Raw genomic sequence first — 24,422 nt, forward strand, 5'->3', positions numbered from 1 at the left:
CAGGCTAATGTCTCCTGCTCTGCTAACAAGGCTAATTAACTATTAAACAATTAACAGCCAGCCTTACACCTAACGCTAGTTTAAGTGTTTGACATTATTGTGGAGTAAAGTTTGTCAGCCCTCGGGGGTCCCCTAGTGGCCTGGGGCCCCAAGCAGCTGCCTGTCTTGCCTGTTGACAAGCTCCACCTCTGATACTGATGCAGAATTCTATATGTCCTTTAGGAAAACAAAGTCAAGGCTGAGACATATACATGGTAGTTGCAGAATCTGGCTCATATGTCATTAAAGCATAGATCAATCTGCCAAACAGGAGTGTTTTGGTGAGAACCTTGATCCCATTTGAACACAGCCTCAACTGCTTCTATATATATCTCCAACCTCCAGGAAAAATACTGTGCTATATCCCATAGCTCAAATGATCTGATACATTATGCACATCATAAATTAGGATCAGATGGCCCCTACAGATCAACACAAAGTGTAATACAGTGCTGTGTGGGTGACTTTTCCTATCAGTTATATTACATGTTTTTCCCCCCCAAAAAACAAACTTTCTTTAAGGGCAGCTGAGGGTTTAGTATTCCTGTAGCAACATTGTATCTGCTGAGTGATCCATTTAATTTAAATGAGTCAACGCTAATGTGAAGATTATTCACTGACACAGGCCCCATGGGCATACCTGACCTGTCATCACTCTCCCTCTGCTCTCTGAAGTTCGTTCCATCTATCTCACCTCTGCCCTCCCTGTCTCCTCCTCCCACTGTATTTAGTTTCATGCCCAGTCCAAATGTCAAGTTCTGGCCTGTTCTAAACAATTTGGTTTCTCTTTCTCCTCTAACTTTTGCAGGTAAAAATAAAGTCAGACAACAATAGATCAAACATCACAGCCTAATTTTCATGTACACCCTTTATTCACACATGTGGCATGATACGTGAAAGTTTTGGGTGTTGATTGATTATCACCTCTCTCTTCTCTCTTTTCTAGCCTCTTTCTTTATTGGATCCCTTTCCTTTTGTGCAAAGTGATTTCACCTCAGCTTAAAACTTTATTTACATCTCCCCCAAGTCCCTCAGCAGTAAAGGCCACGGCTCAAGGCAGCTGCAAGGACAAGCAATTGATTGGGGCCTGCTTTTATACGAGCATGTGTTTATGAATACTTGTGTGGTATGTGTGTGTTTTGAATTCCAAAAAGTCTGCACGCCATTGTCTTGATTTTTAACCATGCAGAAATTTCAGAGACAGGGATTTACCACGTTTAGAAGGTTTTAGATAACGAAAAATACACACTTTCCTTTGCAGACCTTTAGCCTTTCAGTCTGCTTGATGTCCCCTTAAACCTCGTCTCCAGGTCAACGCCTCCCAGAAGGCCGATCAGAACTTTACAACTAGTTGATTGAACCTGCCTCCAGTGAGCCATCTGCCCGGGCACACGGTGGAACTGATGTCCTCACCTGCCAGAGGCAATTAACTCTAAATACGACTCCTCACTCATACATCCCATTTCTCCTCCCAGCTGAGAATAATAAGGCTGAACTATGTTGAAGTTGAAGAGGGGGCGGGAAACCTGTTCATAGCCCCCAGAGGGTGATGGGTAATTACTTCCATCAGATTTATACTGGCAGTCAAGCGGAATGGTGGACAACTATCTTCGACCCCTGTAGGCAGGGGAGGTGTTTTTGGTTGCTGTGGGTCTTCTCGATAAGTAGAGCTGTTGGAGGGAGAAGTGGGATGTTGGGGAGGACTGATGGGAAGGTTAGGCGATTAACTGAAGGAACAGCTCAGGGTTAGCATTCATTGTCAGGGTGATGGGTCAAATAAGTGCGGCAACGGGTGCGTCACCTGATGCACGGCTCACCCCCTGTCCTCGGCTATACGGCCCAACGATGAAGTTGTAATTCAGAAAATGAGAGAGAGGAGGAGAGAAAGAGATGAGGACACCGAAGAAAAAACACAGATCTGCAGACCCTTTCATCCGACTGACATTTCAATTAAATTGCTATCACAAGTGCCAAGAGTATTGTTGACTTCATATCTAGAGAAGATTTTTTTTTCTCTCTCTGAAGGATCTGAATTACTTGAAAAATGTAGGATATGTCCTAAACTAAGGCAGGAGAGGATAGAAGTGCCAAAGATTGTCTCAAGCTTCAATGACAGTAAATAGATGTCTGCTATGAGAAAAGCACACAAAAGAAAGATAAGTGAGGCGAGGATGATTTTTACATTCACAAAAGCATATACAATGCAAATTAATATAATTCACCTTCACTGTTTTGCATCTAGACATACATAGTTTTCATCAATTCTAGAACTGCTTTGGGTTTCTGATGTCAATGTCACTGCAGTAGAACATGACAGATTGTTGAAGCTGCACACTCACTCCCCCAGCAGCCATTCTCTCCTTCTAGCTTATAAATGATAATGTGTGTCTTTTTATCATACTTGTTGTTGCAACCTTGTTGACTATGATGTATGTTGTATTTCTTTTTATTTCTTTCAGTATTTCTCCTCCTTCTGTCTCTGTTTTTTTATAAAAATGTCCTTTTATTTGATATTGTATACAGCTGATGTCCTTGAAGAACAACAATGAAGATCTCCAGAATGCTAAGAGGCACATGGGCGTATCATTGATAGCAGCAGTGAGCTATCAATCTTTGAAACAGATGGCCTATCAGTTGCCTGGCTTTGTCCTCAACATGTCTACTACACTGCACAGAGGTGACCTTTAAAAGATAATGCACTTTAAAGATGATCCTACATGACTAATTCGCCGGGAAGTAAAATGACTTTTATTAAAAATGGAAATACACCATATCTGCCGTACTTTGATAATTTTGATCATCATTATTGCTGTAGATAATTTGCATCATTTCATTTATTTCTTGCCCTATTTTCACAGAGGCTAATGAAAGCTTGGATGAAAAGTAAAATAAACGATGAGCTGCCCATTGTTCCACCAGCACGTCCCGCTTATCATCGGCTCCATGTTGGCTTTTACAGCACAAGAAAGAGCGGCCATGTCAATCCTCATTAATTCTCCCCGTGAATTAGAGGCAAAGTAGATGATAGGAAATTAATGTCTGCAAGGAGATACTTAAATTATTCAACAGTAACAGGATTATGATGAAAGATCACCACACTGGCCCCTTTTAGCTCCATCCACATCCATTCTTTTCTCTTTTTATCTCCCCCTCCTTCTTTTCATGGTTTCTCTGTCTTTCCTTTTACTTCTGTCAGATATCAGCCATTTAAAGGGACACATTTATATTTTCAAACCTACCTAAAACCTGTGCTATCCCACTTGTTGGCATAGGTGTTCAGCATGAATAATCCCAGGTTTCATTAAGTTATAATACTAAAGATTTCCATTTTGTTATCCCAATATTTTTATCTTCTTAAAAGGATAAACATGTCCTTTTCAATGTTTTCCATCTCGTCTGTCAGAAAAATTACAGTATTTAAAAATATTTTAGTCATGTACCTGTTTGCAGAACATTCTTAAAAACTGAACTGTAGTTGCGTTTCCATTACCATTAGAAATGCACAAAATCTAAATAGCGCAATAAACAACTGGTAATGGAAACACCTGAATTTTGAAAAACCTCTCAAATGTTGCTTAAAAGTCTCATTAGGAGATTTTTCAGACATTTCACTGTAGAAATACATCGCAAAGGAAAGGTGCAATGGAAACACTTTTTCCGCATTTACACGTCCCAGGATGTAACATGTGGTGTCACGTGACCAGTTCACTCTGAGAAAACATGGCACGATACGTGTGGACAGAGGAGACTGAGACTTTTCTTAACATCATACTTACACCCTTATACATGGCTTTTGCCATACATACAGCCTTTGCCTTTGAACTATCATCCGTTGCCTTTGTCTTCTGTTCAAAATTATCAAGACAACCGCTGTAGATGTAATCATAACCGTACCAACACGCAACAGGTTTTGAACATCCAGCTTCCTTGCAGCGGAGTCTCACCTGATGAGATTTTCCAAGAATTGCGAGGCTTATGCCAAAAACTCTGTTCATTTGAAACACATTCAAAGTCGCTTGTACTTAATCGAAATGTAAGAAATACTGCTTTTATTTTGCGAAATAAACTGTAATGGAAACGCAACTAGTGATGAAAAGTTCTGGAAAAAGCTATTGGCTGAGTGAGATTGTTGGTGCAGATGTAGATTCAAGTGCTAAGCCAATGAGTATATGGGTTGTGAACAATTTGCCAAATCCTCTCTGCCAATGCCAATTACCTTAAAAATATTGGTTATTTAATAATGTATCCAGTAAGTTCATTTTGTCTTCTTATTTCGATTACTTATCTTGTGTTTCCTTTTTTCAAACAGCTAATTGTAGATGTTTTTTTACCTTGACATGTTTGCTCAGAAGTGTCACCTGACCGCTGCGACGTGTCCTTATATGCCATTCTTCCCAGGTGTGGTCAGCCCGACGGACCTAACAGGTCTAGCAGGCTGACAAATCATTGGAGTGGAGAACAACAAACACAAAGGCTGGACTAAAGTGGCCAGTGATATCAGAATTGTATTTTTATCCATGAAAATGTAACTACACCTCATTATTGGATTTAACAACAAGGAGATTCTTTCTCTTTAGCACATAAACACACTGTGTCTAAGATCCGTGGTTTGTTATAGCAAGTTTCGACTTTAGTTTCGCCATTTTGACTTTAATCTCAAAATTGTATTTCAACTTTATCCTCAGAATTTCATCCTTATTCTTGTCATTTTGACTTTAATCTCAACTTGCCCAAAATTATTTCCTCCTTCGAAGGTGTCCCTAATCCTCTTCCATTTATATGACAGCAGACCCAAAAACCCAAAAGAGCTGAAGGCCACTTCAGAGCAACCTGGGCTCCCCAGCAGTGCTACAGACTGATCGCCTCCAACCCATTGCTGCAGTAATACATGCAAAAGGAGCCCCAACCAAGTATTGGGTGCTTTACATCTTCATGATTGATTGGATTCAAGTTATATTCTAATTCAGATTTTTCAGTCTGTGTGTAATGAATCTATATAATGTATGAGTTTCACTTTTGTTGATATATTTTAATTGATTGAGATACACCAGTATATAAGCTACAAGGTCCTGTTCTTACCACTGACAAAAAATCAAGTTAAAAATCAACTCCCCATTGGATTATTAGCTTTTTTTTCTAAACAAGGGTAAGTTTTGCAGTTTTAACTCTTTATATTTTTACAATTCTTTTCCTCTTGCAGAGTTTTTATATTTCCAGTAATCTTTAAGCCAAGCCAATTTGATTCATAGTGCTAACTCAAAAATAACTTTTTTTGGCACTTTTCATATAGAGCAGGTATAGACTCCTCTTTTCCTATTCCTGCACCCCTTAAGTAATTTAGAAGCACTATAGGTGTTGTTTCTTTCCATACTTATGTATAAAAATATAAAATCAATCTTTGTTTTAATCTAAAATATACATACTAGAGCCAAAGTTTCAGCACTACAGGTTTTTTGTTACTTTTGTGTCTGCCAATATTCAGTTAAGAAGATGAACCTGATGATTTCTTTTGAACTTAAGTGGGGATTCAGTGGCCTTCTGTTTGAGCAGAGAAATGCACACTTTGGTTGTGAAATGTGGGAATAAAATTTGGCTTGATAAGTGATAGTGGCAGTAGTGCATGATATCTGTTTGTACATGAAGTTTGGCTCCATTATTTTGGAAAGATTTTCAAAGACCTTATTTCCCGTTGACTTAGAGGTACTTTTCATAAAGGATTAAAGATACTTGAAAATAAAAGCATTGTTCTGATATAACTTTGAATAAAAGAAAAAGCTTGGGTGGACTTTTTCTTCACTCACCGCTTACAGCAAAAATTCTCTTCGGTTTGTTAAGTGTGACAAAGAAAGAAAAAAGAAAAATGACAAACTATGGATTACAGGCAGACATCGTAGAAGAAACTATAAAGCTGGAGTCCAGAAGCCTTAACTCAAATGCAAAAAGGACATATAAGATTACCCTGTTAGAACATGAAATAAATATAAATCGATAAAATCATTTTTCAGTTATTAATTATCAAATGCTATTTTTTAGTCAGCTGCCATGGCACAAACAGGATCATGTAAAGTGAATAGGTTGTTATGAATAAAACCTGTAGCAGGTTGTAGAAAGGACCTTCATCACTTTGGCCACTTCTAAATCATTGTGATGTAACGTAAGCGTTTAGATGTGCTGAATACACAGACACAATAAAGAGACTTCCTTATGTGCACAGGTCTAATGATATACTTTAGGAAATACATTTATATGTACATAACAGAAACATTCTCAGCAAACTGTGGCTGGAGAATGCAGTCTCCTGAATGACTAGTGCAAAACATTCTAGCAAAAAAAAATGCTCCTCAAACACTGTAAGTCCAATTCTATTACATATTCATTATATGCCTGCGCTGCTACTTTAAACATTGTTTCATACAGAATCACAAACACATTGGCTCAGTATTTCTACAGATTGTAGGACATCTTATTCTACTGAATGCACACAGCCAGGTGTCTGAAAGGCAAAAAGTGCCTGAGTGTGCATTGCTCATTTTGACCACATATCAATCTACTATAATATTACAGATACTACTGTACTGGGAGGCAAGCAGCCTCTCGACTACAGTGCCTGGGCTTGAAACTTTTCTTTTTCGCTTACTGCTGGGTCAGCTCTACACATGGCTCTGTATGTGACTGACTGACTGAGTGAGTGACTACTTTCAGAGCCATACATTCAGAGTTGCGCTATGGGTGGTGTTTCATTGTACTGAAAGCCGTAGGCAATGGCTGCATTCACTGCAGTAAATACCTCAGATATAGCTTTAGAATTACCTGAATTTGCTGGTATACAATGGCTGCTGCCAGAGTGATTAGCTCAGAATTAGCCATAGCGGCACTTTTGTCAGAACTGGAAAATGTGTCCTTTTTAAAACAAGGAAAGAGAGCAACACTGAAGGATTTTTGTATTTTTCGTTCTTCTGCCAACCTATTTGGCATGAGTTTGTAAGAGTTACAGGGAAAGGGTTAGTTGTTGTGAGTGGTTGTATACAATGCCTGCTAATAGAGTAATTAGCTCAGACTTAGCCACAGCAGCAGTTTTGTCTGAGCTGGACAGCGTGTCTTTTTTGAAACAAGCTCAGAGAGCAACACTGAAAGCTTTCCGTGACAGAAAAGATGTTTTAACTCTATTCCCAGTCTGCTTCTGCAAGGGTCTGCGATCGTTAACGGTGGGGTTTTCCGGTATATCCAGGGCACGCTGCCACATTAGCTGTTAATTTGGATGTCGCTTTAGGAAAGCTGCAGTTTGTTTCAGAACTGGACCACATTTCTTTTTAAAACCAGAGCAGAGAACCACACTGAAAGCTTGTCTTCACAGAAAGGATTTTCTTGCACGTCTCCTGACCGGCCTTGGCATCAATTTAAGAAGAAGCCCCGCCATTAGTCATCTAAGGCATCGATACCCTGCACAAGAATAGCGCATGTGCACAACACAATTTGTTGCTCTGATTGATCATTAATGTGACAGACAGAACTTTAGTCCAATCACCCTTTGAAGATTTTCTGAAAAGTCCTGCCCTTCCCAAACACTTTCTATGGGAGCTTTCCCAGATGAATGTCAAATATAGTCATGCAGTGGATATATGAGTTGATTTGGCATGTCAGGTTTGCTGTTTCCTGCTGACAGGGCTTAATGCTTAAGCTTTTAGGGTCCTTCAATTCTCCACCCACAGATATTAGGGACAGCACAATTACACACCCCAAACACTAGTCACTCTGCCAGAAAACACAATTCAGTCAGGCATTTTAACAGACATCCCAGATAGTTGTGGTCATCCATATACTAGGTTTTAGCCTAGTCTTGTTTAACAAAGCTTAACTCAGCTGCCTGATTGGCAGCACCTGTGAGCATGGGCCCTGCTACAGTGGTCAGTAGATGTCTGCTTCAAGAATCGGCATGCCACATTTGACTTATCTGGATAGGGCCCGCCGGTTAGGCAACTTCAAGCTGGTGTTCCACAAAACTAAGTTACAGCATTGTTTGGAGTGAACCCTAGTACCATCTCCAAACTGAAGGCCAAGTTCCATATAACAGGGAATGTCAGAGACAGGCCACAAAGTGGGCGTCCCAAGAAGACAACACCCCAAGAATACTGTTTTCTCACCCTGTCAGCAAGAACTCTATCCTCCAAGATGACAACAGTAGCCCCCACAGAGTGGGGTTAATCAGAGACTACCTCCAGAATTTGGGAGTGGAGAGGATGGAATGGCCTGCCAGCAGTGCCACCTTAACCCCACTGAACACTTGTGGGGTCAGCTTAGGTGTGCTGTTCGTGCCCTAGTGACTAACACAACCATGTTGGCTGACTTGCGACAAATGCTGGTTGAAGAATGGGATGCCATCCCACAGCAGTGTGTGACCAGGCTGGTGACCAGCATGAGGAGGAAGTGCCAGGCTGTTATGGCTGTGTATCGTTCTTCCACACACTACTGAGGCTCCTGTTTGTTAAATGAATAAATTGTTAAATTGTCAATATGTCTTGTTTCTTCAAACTTCAACCATCCAATCCACCAGACACCAAACAAGAGTCAATGGCAGAATCAGCTGTTTGGCATTGGCAGAGAAGATTTGGCACATTTTTCATGGGCGCAACCCACATACTCAGCTCTGCTGCTCATCCCACAAATGCATGATCCTCACTAATGTGGCATCATTTAAAAGGGTAATAAACAGGCTTTCCAATAGTATAAAATTTATTGCCAAGAAGCAACAAAGAAATAATGTACCAATCACAAATTGCCTTACTTTTTGTTTTAAATTTATTTAAAAAGAGTCCATAATGGAGAAATTGAAATTGTAGCCACAGACTGCTGCATTGTCCTCAGCTGGCACAGGATGTCTACAGAGGAGAAACCCAATGCTGGGGATGTACAATGACTGTGTGCTAATTATCAGCTGCTCCAGTTAATGGCTGATTAATTATTCATCTATCATAGGTTAAAGATACATGACACTGATATTTAACAAATGGTTCCTGAGATCAGCCTCTTTTTTTCTGATGAATGAGCAGGGTAATGTGAGGATTTTTTGGTTTTCATATTCATGTGCTCCAGATGATTTTAAAACAGTTATTCAGGTTTAGTGTGGATAACTGGGAGAACAAAAAAGTCCAAAAGATTTCCTAATATCAGAAAGCCTGGGGATGGGGTGAATGCAGCGAATTTGATTAATTATCTCTTAATAGTTGAAAGAAAGGAACAAAGAGGGCAGATTTTTTTTAAAAAACAGTTTTTTTTCAGAGGTTAGTGGAGGAAGACGGAGGTTAAAAGAGGAAGAGGGTGGATGGAAAGCGTAATTAAACACTAACAGCAGGGAATATTTTACAACACAATGAATATGCATCAAACTCCTGCCTTGCCTCCAAGATATCCCTTTATCATTGTTTAATAAACTGTTGAACTGTTCACCTATTACGTCTGTGTGCCATCTGGGTAGCAAATGACTTAACAGTAGGGGTGTAACGGTATTTATATTGGTCCCGTACCGCCATGGTACAGCCGTCACGGTTTGGTGCACGCAGTAATACGACGAATATGTCTGATTATTAAAAAAAAGTTGAGATCTCACTTCAACCCAGGTGATAGCAGTGAGCCTAAAAGCTGCCAGCAACCGTCATTACAGAAGAAGGAGCAGTTACAAGAACAAACGATGGCCTATGTGAAGTTAGAAGAGCCGCCGGCTTCATTTAAATCATCCCTATAGCAATGGTGCTCTGGCTCTGTGAATCATATTAACTTTACCTTCAGCCTCGGAAGAGTGAGAGAGGGACTCTGCAGCTGTGTCAAAGTTATCCTCAGATTTCACATGGCTTTAACCTCTTTGTCCTCCAAGATGGGCTGCGAAAAGTTCTTCCAAACTTTGTAGTAGGTCCCATTGGTTAAAATAGTAGTCCAGTGCTAAAGTCTGTGTTGAAATCGGCAAAAAAAGACGCTAATTTCCATAGTTAACAAAGCTAACTTGTGGTTGTGTGATGATGTGTTCAAGTTAGCTGGGAAATTTTAGTGTTTAAAGAATGGGTATAAATATGTCACTATATCAATGAAAATAACCTAGTTATTAAAAATTTATTTATTTATTAATATTTTTAATCATTGAAGAACTTTTGGAGGGAGGTCGCAGCATTATTTATAATTCAAATGTAATTTATTCAGCCTATTTATTTTAATACAATTTAATTAAAGAATTAAAATTAAATTTTATTTATCTGCTTCAATCACTGTACTGAAAACATACCGAACCATGACTGCAAAACTGAAGTACTGACCGAACCAAAATTTTTCTGTACCGTTACACCCATACTTATCAGTAGATGGAATGTGGGTTCTGGTTCTTCAGCTGCTGCAGTAAGGGATAGAAATACAGAAATGAATTAGCTGTGTGTGTGTGTGTGGGTGTGTGTGTGTGTGGTAGTAGCATCACTAAACACAAAGAGCAGCAGTCTGACAAAAAAAAACAAAAGAGTTTTTAAACAATATATACAGTAGGGATGTGACAAATGATGATTTCAATCATCAATTGATCAGATGATTATTTTCTTGATTCATAGATGAATCGGATGCTTTTTTCCGGGGGTAAATTCCTTAATTAAAAATTGAACATAGATATTCCAAAGCTATCAAAATAATGTTAGAGTTTCAATGTCTTCATTCTTCCAACTAAAAGAAAACTACATTTTTATAAGCTTGATGAATTAAATAACCTGAACATGTCAAAGAATGAACACAAAAAATAATAATTTTTAAAAAACTGACATGTATAAACACTTTAAGATCATACTAATGACAACAGCCTGGGGATATGGTTTGAATGAAAGCCTCTTATAGAGGGAAACTGCTTTTATTACGTCTTCTAGCAATAGTTTTATCCCAGAGGAGCCACAGGTATGCCTCAGCCTCTTAAAGTTGTTGATATTATGATAAGTTATAAACATTTGTCACTCACTTATTCAACAAGCTAACGTTAGTTTGTTAATGCTTGTTGTCATACCGACCCACACTCACTGACGAACACACAAACTATCTCTCTTCTCTGCCCCCCCTCCCACGCTTTGCCTTCCTCTCTCCTGTTTTAGCGAACATTTGCAACGTGAAGTGAGGCAAATATCATGGACTACATGGTCACCTGACAGTCCATTGTTATTGTTTTTATCCAGTCTCGTATCGTAACAGAAACAACGCTTGTCCTAGAGCTCATCCAATCACCCTCCGAGATTCTTTTCAAAGCCTCTGTCCTTTCCCAAAAGCTGTCTATGAGTGGTTTTCCAGATGGATGCATCAGGTTAATACAAATGGCCATGCCCTTAAATACAGCAGTTCATATCGCATCTGCAATAGGAGTTAAAATAATCATAGTTTGACATTCTTTCAAAAATGTTTAGCCCTTGTTTTCATGATCTTTTGCTAGGAGACTTTAAGTGAAACAAATCAGTCAATTGACTACTTTGATCTTAGTAGATGAATAAAGAAGTCTCTCCTGCTCAAAACTTTCAAATGAAGTTTCTCTGCTCTCTCTTTCAGCCCGGTAACTCTCCATCTGCGTAAGTTCTTCTCATGCAGTCAGTCATCATTCAGGTAGGATCCAAACCTTTGAGTCATCACTACTGAGCATCATAGAAGCAAAAGAAGACCAATAATAATCTATTAATGGGGACAAATAAAACTCCCCTGTAACATTTGTTTGTTTTGAAATGAAAAGTGCAAAAATAATACAAGTACTTTTGCGACAATACGAGTTTCATGAATCAAGTTTCTATTATGATCTTCTTTGAATAGTTTGTGTTTTTGCTTTTTAAATAAATTCCTAGCACAAACTGTTGCAATAAATATCCCCAAGAATTCAGGTAATTAGATTTCAGACTCCTTGCCTTAGTAATTGTGCATCACTGTTGTTTAAATAACCTCTACTCTGTTAGTACTATGGATCTGAAACCTGGATCTGATTCTGTAGAGCCAAAGTTGCCCACTAAACTGCGAAAATTCAAATCTGAACAGCTATATATGTCTAATTTCTTGTCAAAATGTCTTATTATAAGCCACATTCACATGACAACTCCAGATAAATATCTTATCTTATGATATAAAACAGAAAAATAACCGTTGCATGTTACATAATGTTTGCTGATTTGGAGATTTAGCCTAGTAGCATTTAGTGGAACAAACTCGGTAAAAATAAAACATAATATCTACGAAGGCCTGTCTAAATTATTGTTTAATCACCTGAATAAATAGAACTGTTTAGTTTTTATAAACTTAGAATAAGCCTTTTTATTCATAAGGAGAGACCCCTCCACAGACTCCATTTTCTTTGATTTTTGCATCTTGCACGTTTCTACAGTTCCGCAAAAGAGACAAAATAACTGATACACGTGGTTTTTAATGACACTGGTTGTCATAGTCACAATCAGAAGTGAGTGTCTTGATCTAAAATCTGACTATTTAGCTCAAAGCACACTGGCACCAACCAAATGATCGCCCTGACTAAGTATGAACCCACACTGGCAGCCAGACGTACCGCACCGCAGGAATTTACACCACTGCTCTATCCCAGCTTTGGCTGACCATGGAAGGTAAAGTGTTTTTCTGAAAGAACAGCTGTTTTCTACATCTCGCCTGCCAAGAAGTGGCTCTGTTTGAGCAGACAAAAGAAGAAAGTAAGCACCATCTACTGTTCAGAGTATAAATTAGGTTGGTGTAAAACTATCTTATTGTTATTTCACTTACCCAGTGATGCAAGGAGGCAAGCCCCAAGCAGTCTGTCGACTCTGATATCAAGCACCAGACTCAACAGTGGCTGGACGGGGAGTTTGATCGGTGATGCAAGGCTGTTGGTGTTCGCAAGAGATGACAATTGAGGCCCATCATATTATGCAATGCTACACTGCATTGCCAGTGTGTTTTGGAGTTTAGATCTTGCTAATTTTACTAATGTACCTTTAAATGCTACATCTCATTTCAAGACACTGGTTGGACAGGCTAGAACCAAGCAACAACCTCTATAACTGAAAAATGAATGAAAAATTAACATTTTTTTCAGGTTGATCTTAAGCAGTGGTTCCCAGACCTTTCCTGCTAGGCTGCCCTTTGGCAAATGAAAGTATATTACAGCCCACCATCTCTCCCCGGGTGGTAGCACCTCTCGTCCGTGGTTGCATGCTTTCATCTGCTCCTTATAGAGAACAGGCATCATCCCTACCAACTGGAAGAGGTGCACTGTCGTTCCTATCTTGAAGGGAAAGGGTGTTGTGGGAGCGTGTAACAACTACAGAGGTATTATACTTCTCTCCAACACCAGCGCCTGAACAGTCAGACTTACAGGAATTCAACAGAGGGTTGCTCGCAGCCTACATTGACTTCTGGAAGGCAGTCGGCTTGGTAAGTAGAAATGCCCTCTGGAGGATTCTGGAGCTCCATGGGATAAAGTGTGCGCTCTTCCAGCTGATGTCTGCCCTATATTCTGGTACAGACAGTGCTGTGAAGTGTCATGGCTCCACCTCTGACTTCTTTCCAGTTGATTCTGGGGTTAGGAAGGGGCACGTCTTAGCCCTTAAGCTCCTCAGTACCTGTATGGACTGGATAATGGGCTGGTCACAGGAGCAGCGAACTGTGGAGTGTCATTTGGCCATGTTCAGATCACCAGTCTGGACTTTGCTGATGGTGCTGTGATCCTTGCGGGGACTGTAGATGTCCTTGTGGGGGCTCTTAACTTTCTGAGTGAGGAGACTGAAATGTTGGGAATGCTTGTCTCCTGGGCCAAAACAAAGAACCAGGCGTTTGGGGATGCCTTGGGTGCTGCCGTTGATTCTGCGTCTGTGAATGTTGAGAGCATGGAAGTTGTACAGCAGTTAAACTACCTTGGTAGCATAATCCATTAATCTGCAAGGCTGAGATCTACTGGGACTTGGACTTGCACATGTGGCAATGGGTTTGCTGAGTATGACAGTGGGGCATTCCCAGTATATGAACATGCAGACAAAAGTCAGAGTCTTTCAGTCCTTGGTCCTTCAGGTCTTACTATACTCTTGTGAGGCCTGAACGTTGACTGCTGGCCAGAGAGGCCAACTGGACTCATTTGTGACAACTTCTCATCAGCAAATCTTTGGGTATTATTTGCAAGACTATGTTTCTAATGCTAATATGCTAAGGAGAACGAGGATGAGAAGGGTCAGCTGCCTGATATGGGAATGGCAACTGGGCTTATATGGGCAGAAAGCGTGCTTTTCAGGGTCTGATCCAGCTCACCACATACTGGGTGCCCAGGATCCAGTGAGCTGGAGGCGACCACATGAGTTGTGGAGAGGGCAGCTGGGAGGATACCTGGACAGATGGGGCATGGGCCTGGCACAGGCCTGGAAGATGGCCATGAGGAGGCCAGAGCAGTACAGGACCAAGGTTGACTTGGTAAAGTGCTGAAAAGATATATTAACTGCAGGCCAGAACAGCAGGAGGGGGCTTTTAACACATCAACTAGAACATAATTCCACACAATACCATCTCACTGTTGCTTTTTGTAAGCAGTACATTTTTTTCTGCTAATTTATCTGCACTTTTACATTTCAAAACAAACAAACCAGCAAAAAACACCCCAGGCCTTGTAGAAGTATAACAGAAAGGTCACATGTCTGCCTGCCCATATAAACACATTATACCTTCAGAAGAAATAACACTATCTGAGAAGATTTTCTACTTTTCCCTGGATGCCGTTCAGGCAGATGTCTATCCCCTAAAAGAAAAGACAGAATGAACACCTTAGCGAGCCTATTTAAAACCAGCAGATTGAGTGAGCCAGATGTCAGATGTGTTTTCATATTAGTCACAGCTCACTGGCAAGAAGGATAAAGTTGGCTACATCAACAGGACATGCTGGCAAACAGCCAGGGCTGTCCAAGCATACACAGACGACAGCCCATCACCTGAATGACAAAGCTAGGTGGCTATGATAATGTGATGTTATTCATTGACATTGCATTTTCCCACTGAGCCATTCAAAGTGTCATCTCCATAATATACCAAACAGGAATATTAAGTAGAATGGAAATAAAGCTCTTTGTCAGTGTCACATTCATATTGATGTTCAGCTGCTTGTACCAGCGCTTCTTTGGCTTTTTTCCTCTTTCAACACTAGTCTCAGTTGTATGAAGGAGAAAAAAAGCAGCATTGCACCTATTTCAAACTGAAACCTCAAGTGGTTTCCTTGATTTCTGCCAAGACGACATCATGTGTGATTTTTGATCTCACCTTTTTCAACTTGAAGAGCTTTGAAGCGATGTGACAGAATGTGTGTGGGGAATAACCTGATGCAGGCCTCAGGGCTTACATGGTAAACTGTCTTGGTTTTTCTGTAAAGGTGCAGCTTTCTCTTTGTGTTGTTTTTGACAGGGTTGTGTGCCTGGAGCAACATGGAAGTGCACTTTTTAATAGAACAATTCTATAGCAAATATTTCAAGTCTGATGGCAAGTTTTTGATGTTCTCTGTGCACAGACAAACATCACTATGCTGTCTTTGTAGCTGCTTACTCTTACAGACTTTGATCAAAAGAAAGCCATCATCAACCCATCTGCCTTCTCAGTGGAGTAATTCTCTGTGAGCTTTCCCAGCTGGATTACCTTCTTCTGAGTTTGAATTTTTACTGTTTTTAGACCACAAATGAGTCTTTGCTAGCTAGATCCTTACAGTGTAGGAGACATTAATTCTAAATCACTGCTCAGTTTGAGTCAAACATTGAAGCTGCATCATGTGTAGCTCTGGCTGAGTCTCTGTGTTGCTTAATTGATGAGATGGGATTTTTAAAAGCCTTTTGTTAATTCTTCTCCAAATTTTGACTATGCTTTATCAGAGAGTATATTACTGCATTGGCCCAACACTGACATTACAAACACCTTTTAAAGACTAATTTAAATTGCTCATTGCAGCACATCTTTAAACTACAACTGGTGGTGTGTCTGTCTGTTGATCTGCATGCCCCTCTGTTGCTCCAATTATCCTGATACCTCTCGTAAGACTTCTTTGATGCAAGTTCAAATTGGTGCCATAAAAAATCAAAAATATTTACAGACTTTCAATGAAATCCAAAAACATAATAATTTAGGGATTTCCCCTGCGTTATGAAGTGGCAGTGGAATATCTAAGTGCCAACAGAGAGCATCAGAGTAAAATACGAAGTGTGGGTGATTATGTGGCAAAACTAAAAAAGCTGGCGCAGGACTGTATCTTTGGTGAATTGTTGACAATGATGCTGAGGGATCGTTTGATTAGAGGCATAGATGAAGACAGAATACAACAGAGGCTGCTGCAGGAGGACAGACTGACTTTTGAAAAAGCACTCAAGTTTGCACAAGCAACGAACGCGGCAAACGGAGACATTGTGGATTTACATGGCATGAAAGGACTTGGTAAATTTTACAGAGCGGCGGGGCTGGCAAACAAGGTCGGCAACACACGACCAAAGCCCCAGCTGGGCATTAGAAAGTGCTACAGATGCGGTGGAGAAAACCACCTGGCCAAATGCTGCAGGTTTGCCAAAGAAAATGTCACAACTGTGGACAAATCACAGTGTTGTGAGGTCTCACTTGGGGCTTTTCCACTACAACTTTTGAAGTCTGATTTGCTGAGGGGATTTACCCCCTCTGCTACTTATAACCCCTCCATGATCAGATTTCACCCCCCGAGGAGATGGGGGAGATACGTTTTAATCCTGCCTCTGCTCCAGCTGTCCATAACAGAGTCATCATTTACTGTATGACTTAAATATTTATGACACACAACCTAAACTCCAAATTTTTGTGCATACTATTGTCAGTGCACACAGCTTTTCACACTAATGAGTGAAATCAGGAAGGACCAGGTGCTGATCCAGGAATACACCTTTTTCTGCTCCTACTAATAAAAATTTGATCCTTTCCCCTTCTTATATGCAAATAAATTCTAGACTTTTAAAAATATGTAATGCTGGAGATATTTGAAACATTTCATCCATGATGGAGTCAGTCTTTAATTTATTAACTGGCACTAGTAAAGCATGCAGTTCTCACTGCCAAATCCAAAAATATGATTGTGTTTATTTTCTACTCTTTAGAGATCGACAAATCAATAATAAGGAGACTGTTCTTTAACTTACATGCAGGAAAATTCTCTCCTTTGGGGATAAGCACAAATTATTGTTTGTTTTCTGATCGCGGATAGAGAGAGAGAGAGACTGGGAGAGAGAGAATGTAAAAAGAGCAGCTTGCAGAGCTGTTGGTCTACAGTTTGATTTTTTGCTTTAAAACAATGTAAAGTCATTCATACCAGACAGAGCAGAGAGATCAAGGAGGGCTTAAAGCATTGTGTCATGAACTCTAGACGCGCCCTCAAATGGGTAGCTTGGTTGTGGTGAAAAAGCAAATCCTCTACTGCACTGGGCTGCCGTACCGAGTCAAGCCGAATGTAAAAGCCTCAGCTGTTAGGGAGGGAGAGAGAGGGGGAAAAAAATAAAAGCTCACAAAGCTTTTGGCAAGTGTTTTCTTCCAAACAGTTGTGTGATCTGGGATGTATGATGTCAGAGTGCTTAGGCGGCTGTGGATCGGTGGTGGGGGTTTGGTTGTCACTCCACTGGAAGGCTGAGGGATCTGAGGGTCACATGTAGCTCCTGCAGCCACGTGTCCTTGGACAAGACACTTAACCCATGGTTGCTCCCACTGCTGCATCACTAGCATGTACATGTGTATCAATGGGAAGACTTAGCAGAGATGGCCACTTTACATAGTAGCCTCCATCATCAGTGTGTGAGTTTGGTGACAGTGGGTGAGTGGGAACTGCAATGTTAAAAGCATTTTGAATTGTTGAATTATTAGAAAAACATTACAGAAGCTCAAGTCCATACCAATTACCAGTTAGTCATGTTAGGCATACTGGTTGTCACCCTGACATTGCTTCACTAGGTCTTTACTGGGGAGGACCAGGTAAGCTGAGCAAGTATGTAGGTTGACCTACCAACTGTATCTCGGTAGCTGTGCATAGATTTTGTTGTGAATTCAGGAAGTATCAATCAATTTTAACTCCTTGTGTTGAAGAGAAGCACATGGGAAAAGTGATAAGTACTTTGTTTTACAAAAAAACAGCTTTTGCCTATCAAAGTAAATGTTCTACATGTCAGAAATAATGACTGTTATATCAAAGCAAATTCATCCACGTCTTAAATGTAGATTAAACATGTTGGTGATTTACAAACGTATAAAACCATGTGAAGCACTCTGCCAAAGATTAAGCAGAATTACTAAGCTTGGCACTATTTACAAAATGGTACATATTCAGGGGTGTAATAGTTCACAGAGGTCACGGTTTGGTACGGGTCTGGTTCCTCAATAAAAAGGGGAACATAAAGTCCCAGATTTATAATTCTGGGTTTCCCTAACTGATCATTATTATGCTTTAAACTAACATTAGTGCAGCTCTGATTGTTCCATCTTGTCTTATTTAGAACTATCTGTGATAGTTGGTACAGCCTGTGATGTACTGAACATGAGACAGAAAAAAGGGAAACAAAAAATTATGCAAAATAAAAAAGCAACATAAAAATGAATAGCCTAATCTCTCTTGACTTGAATGATCAAAATAAATACATCGTGCAAGAGGTAAGTTAAAAACATTAATTTTTGCCCATATAATTAATTGTGCTGTGACACTTTTGATAGTAAATAGCCAGTTCAGTGGTTACTTGTACAAAATCCTGACTCATGTTCATCAGTGAGTGACTCCAGACAAACTAATGTAAACAGGATGGGGCGTAGCAACGGCGCCAGAGCAGAGCACTTAAATACACATTAGTAGTCACTGTTCTCTACTCATACAAGTCTGTTTATTGTCTTTAAAAGGCATAAGCATTGGTATATCTTTTACCCTCTTTTTTGCATCAGGAGGCGACAGTGCAGAGATGAAGAAAGGGAGCAAAGCAAGTGTTTCTTTGCTTCTTCCTCTTCTACATTGGTTGCAAACACTTAAGAACATTACTGCCACCTGGATTGGCAGAAAATACTGTCATATTTGTTTCATTTTTTTTAATGGCTCAGACATATTCATCATCATTCAAGATGAATGCGAAAACCGTAACTCCCCTAGTCGATAAGGGCAAAGCACACCAAAGGCTATGGGATAAGATGAGCCGACACCAAAAGGCGTTTATGTTCAGTGAAGTCTCCCAAGTTTGAAATGTATGAACCAGATTTGACACTATTTGCCTTGGAACATCTCTAATTTTAATATACTTAGGTGACTCTTTCTATTGCTACTTTTGCAGCTGTTGCTCTTCTTATAATGATCAAATTAAGCTGTATTTTTGCCTGTTTTATCTTAAAATTACCTGGACTTGTCTGGTGAATGTGGCAAGTGTAAAATGCTTTGAGTTCATTCTTATAGGACAAATACACTTATAAAACTTGAGTTTTTGCAGTCTGTTGGCCTAGGCAAATTAAAGGCTAATTTTTGTCTCTGCATGCAAACGTAGACAAAGTAATTGTCAGTTATTCTCTAAGTCATCATTTAATTGGATTGAAAGGATTTCACAGCAAGCTGAATGGAAAACTGACAATTAGAATAATGCAGAGAGGAGAAGTTTTTATGCGGCTACAAACAACATAGGAGATGTTTGACTTGCCATCTGATTTGTGTGCCAAGGAATTTTAGGGTTACAACTTGTTGGCCAAAATAAAAGTTTATCCTCTACCCTCCTTTTTTTTTGCTCCTTGATCTGTCCTTTAAGCAGAAGTGAATCAGACATCTCGGATCTGTTAGTTGCTGACTTTGTCACTGAAAACTTTGCATCCAGGTGAAGAAGCAGCCTCAACCTCAAAAGGCTGAAGGAACTCAGAGAGGGCGCAACAACCTTGATGACTGTAATTTTGACTGTTTTGATTGTTCAGTGGTCTTAAAAGTAACTGTTTGTCCTGACAGGTTCATATCTGTGAAACTATTTGTTAATGCATTCATGCTAACGTTTAACCTTAAAACTCAGGTGTTCCATTTACCCATGATGGCCCAACTTACTCCCTGACTCGGATCAATTCACCCCTTACCTGGGCCACAGGAGGTCATATTTTCAGATATTCTAGGTTCATGATGATAATCTGATTTGATAAGAGAGATCTTGAGATGAAGGTTTATGTGTTTATCCTTCTTCTGTCTCATTTTTCTCACCTTGAGGGCGGCTGAAATATGGACTTACCCTACCCCCCTAAGAAAGCTCATAATAAAGTCAATCTATCTCTGCATGTTGGCTCTGTCAGTGGTGATGATGTGTGTTGAACAGGTATTGTCATTTGTATCTTTTACTATATGGACAAATTCCCCTGGGAAAAATGCTGGAATGTAGTCCACTCTTACATGTTTTTTTTTTTTTTTTTGTTTTGTTTTTTTTGAGTTTTATATTAAAGCTGTGCGAGTACATAAAGTCTGATTGGTCAATCCTGACATTTATAGGTCTTCAATTTCTCTTCTGGCTGTTGCCATGAGGAACAGACTAGTTCTGCGGTCAAGGGACTTTTCTCACATTTCAGACAACCTGTAATTTCTACACCAACCCTAAACAAAGCAGTTTGAAAAGAAGTCTTTTCTGCTTCCAGGTGAACAGTTTTGCTTCTTATCGATTTTCCATTTGACTATAAAAACCTGCTCACTAAACATTATCCCTTGCCATGTCTGACTATGATCTTGCAGAACTTTGATTAATACCAGCAGTTAACTATGTGATTGAGTGCATTTAGAAAGTGTCTTACAAATGTAAATAATCTAACAGAAACAAGTTGTTGTTGTTTTAATGCTAGATTTGGATCATTATTAAAATATTAATAATTATCTATATTCATATATATACAGTTCTGTGAAAAAGCTGGCACTCTGAGTTCATCACCAAAGACATGCTTGTTGGGTTTATTAGTGACTCTTAACTGGCTGTAGGTGTGAGTGTGAGTGGGCCTGGTTGTTGGTCTCTGTATGTCAGCTCTGCAATTGACTGGTGACCAGTCATGGGTGTACACTGCCTGTCCCAAGTTTGAACCCTTAGGTCAGCATTGTCATGTTTATGTCTACAGAAAAGCCCGAGAATGTTTTGGTGCCAGATGCATTGCACCCACATTGAAGCGTGTGGTACGGGGTTCCGTTTGTGGAAACAGCATGGGTATACTAGTGAGAATCAATTGTATCATGAACAACAACGTTTGCCACAACATCTTAGTGCATCATAGAATCCCTTCTGGACTGAATTTGATTGGTCCTGAGTTTGTATACTGAGACAATGACCCCAAGCACACTTCAAATCAGTCGGAGACTATTGACCAAGACAAAGGAACCTGGAATACTGAAACTGATGGACTGACCAAGTCAAAAACAGGATTTGAATTGTATTGAACACATTTGGGTTTTAGTAAAGTCGAAGATTTATAGCACACAAGTTTCATCTACAGCAAGTCTGTGGGAACAGCTAGAACTCAACAACTGAAGGGACTGTCAAAAAGTACATAAAAACAATGCCAGCAGGAATGCAAGCTGTCAAGGCCATGGCTTTTGGATATTTTGTGTGAAACCTATTTAGCTGTTTTAGTGTTTTTATTTGCCAAAAAAAAAAAAAAATAATAATAATAATAATAATAACATTTTTAGATTTAAACAAGCTTTTGAAATACACATGTATTTGTTACTATTTTTTCTTTAAAGAATCACTGGAACTTTATATTTGGTGAACAATTTCTGTATGAAAAACTGTTTTTCATTGGATTAGGTATCCTGGATTATACATGCATGTCTGATGTCTGTGACAAAACAAACTTCTTGATAATTGGTTTCTTTTTTCAGTGAGTTACAAGCATTTTTATATTGGTCAGGCCTCCCTCCGTCTTTGACTTACATTTATCGTCAGCCGCAACTTGCTGTTTGCCCCCTTTCTGATTCCAGATTTTTGTGCATATTTATCATACTTAAATGTTTCGGATCATCAAACCAATTTTATATTTCACAAAGACAACCCAAGTAAATACAAAATGCAGTTTCTTAATGATTATTACATTTTTTATGGGGGGAAAAAATCTCTCTGGCCCTGTGTGAAAAAGTAATTGCCCCCCCTTGTTAAATTATGAGTTAACTGTGATTAACACCAGTTCTTGGAAAGCTGAGTTCAATTTCACTGTCCACACCCAGGCCTGATTACCACTAGATTTGTCGAATCAAGAAATCACTTAAATAGAAGCTGTCAGACAATGTAAAGTAGGCTACAGGATCTCAAAAAGAACACATCATGCCAAGGTCCAAAGAAATTCAAGAACAAATGAGAAACAAAGTGACTGAAATCTATCAGTCTGGAAATGGCTACAAAGCCATTTTCAAGGCTTTTGGACTCCAGCGAACCACAGTCAGAGCCACTTTTCACAAATGTAGAAAACTGGCAACATGAGTGAACCTTCCTAGGAGTGGCTGGCCACCCAAAATTACTCCAAGAGTGCAACAACGACTCATCCAGGAGGTCACAAAGAACACTGAACGACATCCAAAGAACTGCAGGCCTCACTGGCCTCAGTTAAGGTCAGAGTTCATGACTCAACCATAAGAAAGACACTGGGCAAAAATGGCATCATGGGAGAGTTCCAAGGCCAAAACCACTGCTGCCAACAAAGAACACAAAGACTCGTCTCAAATTTGCTAAGAAACATCTTGATGATCCCCAAGACTTCTGGAGAAATATTCAGTGGACTGACGAGACAAAAGTTGAACTTTCCTAAAGGTGTGTGGCCCGTTACATCTGGCGTAAAAATAACACAGCATTTGAAAAAAAGAACATCATGCCAACAGTCAAATATGGCGGTGGCAGTGTGATGGTCTGGGGCTGCTTTGCTGCTCCAGGACCTGGACCACTTGCTGTGATTGATGGAACAATGAATTCCGCTGTCTACCAGAAAATCCTGAAGGCGAATGTATGGCCATCAGTTCATGCTCTCAAGAAAACAAAATTAAGGTTTTGTAGTGGCCAAGTCAAAGTCGGGACTTAAATCCAGCTGAGATGCTGTAGTGTGACCTTAAACGGGCAGTTTATGCTGGAAAACCCTTCAATATGGCTGAGTTAAAACAATTCTGCAAAGAAGAGTAGGCCAAAAATCTTCCACAGCGATGTGAAAGACTCATCACCAGTTATCACTAATGCTTGATTTCAGTTATTGCTGCCAAGGGTGGCACAACCAGTTATTAGGTTCAGGGGGCAATTACTTTTTCACACAGGGCCAGATAGGTTTGGATTTTTTCCCCCTTAATAAATAAATCATCATTTAGAAACTGCATTTTCTATTTACTTGGGTTGTCTTTGTGAGATATCAAAATTGGTTTGATGATCCAAAACATTTAAGTGTGATAAATATGCACAAAAACCTGGAATCAGAAAGGGGGCAAATACTTTTTCACAGTACTGTATGGCACCCGTGTGATGCATCTGAGAAGGCCAAATGCGGCATCTATGTACTGATACTTATGGTACTAACTATATAATGTTAGCTTTACAAGGTGATTTTCCCTGTAGAAGTCTGACAATGACAGAAAAAAAAACAGTGTGACATGAAAAAAACCTGCAATGGTCGAACAGTTCAACAGAAAAAAAAAAAACAAATTCCGAAGGCACACATGGTCAAAGGTCTGTGTTTCTGCTGGAGGAGAAATTTGGCTTGAAGGCAGAAAAAGAGTGAGGTGAGGATGAAGGTCAGCTCTCTGGTTAACAAGGTCACCAGTAGGCCGACCCGACGGTGCAGCCAATCCACAGCCAGACATGCACTCTGCTGCAATAAAAGATGCCTCACCAAAGGTCAGAGCAGTGGCTGGGAAAATTGTCAGAGGTTTGTTGTTGTTGAATTTTTATGAGCGATACATATCCACACAGAAACAGTAAAACATCGAAAAAAAAAACAAGATTTGATCTCTTCAGGGGTTCTCCTTTAGAGAACTTTCTGGACTGTAAGAGCTGTCTGTGGAGCATTGTTTAAACTTTTGTCTATACAGGGAATGCCTTAAAACAAAGTAAATCTATGTGTCTCCATTTTTTTAGCAAAACCAAAGCAAAAGAATTACACTAATAACTGCAGTGATGCAAATCGTGTAAATATTTGCATAAATGTGTCAGAACAAACATTTTTGAAAGAAGGCTGTGTTCATCACAACACCTGTCCTCCACTGATTTGCAGCCAATGGATGCCCAGCCTCAGCTCTGAATTGTACCATAATACACCAAGAATAGGGAAAAGATGAGTCACTGTAGTGGAGGAGGGAAAAGAGCTTTTCAGTTTTGTTCACAGCAAAGCAAAAGCAAATGTGTGATACATAATGTAAAGAAAAGCTGTGACAGCCA

Source organism: Cheilinus undulatus, linkage group 4 (assembly GCF_018320785.1).
Source record: "Cheilinus undulatus linkage group 4, ASM1832078v1, whole genome shotgun sequence".
Taxonomy (NCBI): domain Eukaryota; kingdom Metazoa; phylum Chordata; class Actinopteri; order Labriformes; family Labridae; genus Cheilinus; species Cheilinus undulatus.